Consider the following 3,741-nt stretch of genomic DNA (forward strand, 5'->3'; position numbering starts at 1 on the left):
ATATGTTATTAATGTTGAGGTTGCATAATTTACTTTGTAACTGCAATATAACTGCGTTATAAAACTGTTATATTGCTCTGTTATACATTGGTTATAATAATATAACAGTAATATAACTGAAATATGCGATATTATATAACTGTAAATTTTGCATATTATGTCTATGTTATATATCATTTTTAACATTCAGATGTCGAGTTGTCCGGTAGATGGCTTCGTTTCTCGCATGCAAAATATAATACAAAATATATATAGGAACGGTGATCACGGCAGGGCATAACTTGTATCGTAAGTCCATTTCTACGATAAAGTGTGGTACATTTTTGAACGAATAATAAATAAGAGGAAAGTACGAAATTGTACATAACGTTTAGGAAAATAAATTAAACATGCACCTGTAGTTGTAGAGAGAGGAAGAAAGAATAAATAATATATATTCCATTTATATAACATTTAAATAACATTTTAGGGTAATTATGTACTTTAACGGACCAACCTCCGATGACCTTGACCTTGACATATGTTGTCAAGGTCACCCTCCTGAGTGACCTTGAAGAGGTTTTAGCCGTCGCTCGTTGTTTGTTAAAAAGTTATTAACAAAAATGTTTACTGAATAAAGCATAAGTCTACGATACCATATACGTTTACGAAAGAGTATATTTGATGGAATTTCAGCTTAAATCAGAAATAGGTTTGGGTTAGGTTATATTTTCCGAAACTGGAGCCTCGGACACATACGCTCGTTTTCAGCCCGCTTCGCGGGAGGGCAGGGGAAGGGGCATTGCCCCTCCCCCGCCGGAATCCGTGGCGTGTACCAGGTGATCAAAATCTGCACGGTGAAATCTGTTACACTGGCCCAGCGTTAGGTTAGATTAGGTTAAGTTAAAGCAGAGAATACTTTGTATTAACTGTTTGTGCTTTTGATTAAAGTGAAGAATACTTTGTACTTATATTAAAGAAACTATTCTATATATTAACAATTCACTGCTTTAAATGACTTTCCTTTCTTCGTTCATATACATATTCGTCGTTTATATTTTTCAATATTCAATATTCTTTCAAAATAACTACTATATTTTCGAAATTTCTTTGGTTAATAACTTTTTCATAAACAACGATCGACGACTAAAACCTAGTGCGGGTTATTCGGGAAGGTAACCTTTGTAATATATGTCAGTATCATGCTTCACGTGGACAGCTAAAAATTCGTGCGAAATCATTAAACTTTCTTTGTTTATAACTTTTTAACAAACAATGAACGACGGCTAAAACTTCTTCAAGGTCACTCAGGAGGGTGACCTTGACAACATATGTCAAGGTCAAGGTCAAGGTCATCGGGGCTGGGTCCGTTAAAGTACATAATTACCAACACTTTATATAGAAAGCGCAATACACTGAAGAGGTGCCGTTGACTCATTTGAATTTACCGGGTGTTCATATACATTCGCTACAGCAGCCAATCATCTCTTGCTGGTTTGCTACTTCCGGAAGAGTAGCCATCGTGTCATTTCTTGCCGCGCATTTGTAATGGCCCTTGTGTGCAATGCGCAATGTGCAACGGCAACGGTATTATTTCCCGCTATTCAACGAATGTTTGTGAAATTGCGAACCTTGTATTATAAGTCTTGTGAAAGCAGTGCTATTAATTGCAGTAATATATAATAATAGTAAAAGAATCTTCCACAGTAATTGAAATAATATTCTTTCGTTAAGATGGACGATACTGCAAAACAAGTAAGTATATTATATAGCCGTGCATTACGATATTTTACTTATGTTGTGTTTAACTTTTGTTTATATTCTGTATTTAACTTTGAAGAAAGCTCAAGTTAACATTAAGGAAAAATTTATCCATGCATTTCATGACTTACAGACAGCAAACAGGTTATGTTAGGTTAGATTAGCATTCTTCTTATATATTGTAAAACATAAAAAACTCGTATAGGGCCGCGAAGCACAGACAATTGCATAATGTAAATAATCATCACTCATAGAATCCTTCAGTTGCTATCTTCAGGATTGTCACCCTGAAGATAGAAATGAAGGATTCTAATTAGTTGATTCTCTTATGCATTATGCAAAAGTCTGTGCTCCGGCTCTTAGACCGCTTTGGTTCCTATATTACTACAATAGGATGTCTTTTTGATGTTTTCTTGACGTCAAAATGATGTCATTTTGACTGCGTTGTGTTCCTTGGGTAATAAAAAGTTTTATGTAAAACTAAATAAAATATTCATATACACAATGAATCCTAGTATTCTTTGCTATATATAGATATATACTTATGATGAAAAAAATATATTAGTGAATCTTATGTTTAAAAGAAAGAAAAGAAAACTGCAGGAACTTTCAGGAAATGAAATTTCTTTACGTATAACCTTATTGAGGTACCTTTTCCAATTCATCTACGAACTTAAATACATCTTTGTTTCCTGTCATATAAAGAGTCCGTAAGATAGACAAGCATTCGTCTACCAGGTATAGAAACCTTCGCATCCACCTTCTATCTGTTTCAACCATTTCTTGGTTGGAATCGTTACAATTTCTATTATAATAATTAAGATAATTATCCCGCTTCAAATACATTGTTTTCTTATAATGGGAACTCAAACTTATCATCAGCTAAAACGAACATTGCATTCATAAATTAAACTAAGATTACAAAAATTTGGAAAATAAAGAATTGTTTTGAAATTAGAAGCGAATTACTCTTTAATGTGTCAGTACTTTAACATATCTATGCTAACTTGCTTGTGACCAATTATCTTATCGTTAATTTTAGGAATTGTTATTTAGTAGAATTAATATACATGACATATACATGAAAAATTACCGTTAACAAATTTATTCTGGGATATCTGTCAAAACTTATGAGACATTCTAAAGCAGAATTAGAAATTGTGGACCAGTTATCTTTATTCAGAATGGCTCCACCGTCATCGAGACAAATATAAAGACACTCTTCGTCATTCGAGTTTGTTACATTACTGCAATAAAATAATAAAACAGTATATACACGACAAAAATGGAAATGTAGAAAAGGTATGAGTAATTGAAATTATAATTAGGTTAACCATTTTGGGTTCCATCTTAATAACCATTCATTTCGATAGGTAACAGCCAGGCCCGGAACAACACGATCAGATACAAGATCACAATATATGCCAAGTCTTCTTGCAACGCTCTGAAATATGACTATCAGCGGTACAATGCGGTCTTTATACTCCTGTCATAATTTAAGAAACAAAAATATTAACATTTATAAGAAATAATAAATATGAAGCTATAGATATAGCATAAGCTGATCATAATGTATTATATTATAAACTATAACTTACGAACTTAATCATAAATAGGTATTGTCGAAAGAGATCTGATTTCAAAGAATGTACAACTGCGTCAAAGTTTGATTTATGCAAGAGTATATTGAAAAGAATATCTATAATCTGTCTTCCCTCGCTGTTGTTCCATTGATTTTCATAGATATTATTGTATTTCCACCTCGAGAACTGTTCGCGAGATGCCGAGAATATTGGATGCTTGGGATTCTCAACTTTAAGGCGCTTTATAACCTGTTGTGCGATATTATCCAGATCCATATCTATATGCGAGCAAGAGACATTTTTCTCCGGATGAAACCATTGTATGATAAAAGTTATCACCTCTTCCAATAGCTGGTGTTTGGGAGGGCGATTTATAAATTCCTGCCATACGGTTTCTAGATGATGATGCCTTAAATAT

The 3,741-nt window shown here is 33.3% G+C and overlaps 1 long non-coding RNA gene across 3 annotated transcripts; it reads left to right on the top strand.

The window, feature by feature from the left end:
* Positions 1 to 1,541: 1,541 nt before the first annotated feature.
* Positions 1,542 to 3,305, top strand: LOC113563651. Of its 3 annotated transcripts, XR_003407571.1 has the most exons (4): positions 1,542 to 1,734; positions 2,325 to 2,478; positions 2,783 to 3,042; positions 3,114 to 3,305. It is a non-coding gene; the product is annotated as an uncharacterized LOC113563651 (long non-coding RNA). The 3 variants fall into 3 exon arrangements; XR_003407570.1 differs by lacking the exon at positions 2,325 to 2,478 and having other exon boundaries at positions 1,550 to 1,734; XR_003407569.1 differs by lacking the exon at positions 1,542 to 1,734 and having other exon boundaries at positions 2,265 to 2,478.
* The last annotated feature ends 436 nt before the right edge of the window (positions 3,306 to 3,741 follow it).

Source organism: Ooceraea biroi, chromosome 2 (genome assembly GCF_003672135.1).
Source record: "Ooceraea biroi isolate clonal line C1 chromosome 2, Obir_v5.4, whole genome shotgun sequence".
NCBI classification, from domain to species: domain Eukaryota; kingdom Metazoa; phylum Arthropoda; class Insecta; order Hymenoptera; family Formicidae; genus Ooceraea; species Ooceraea biroi.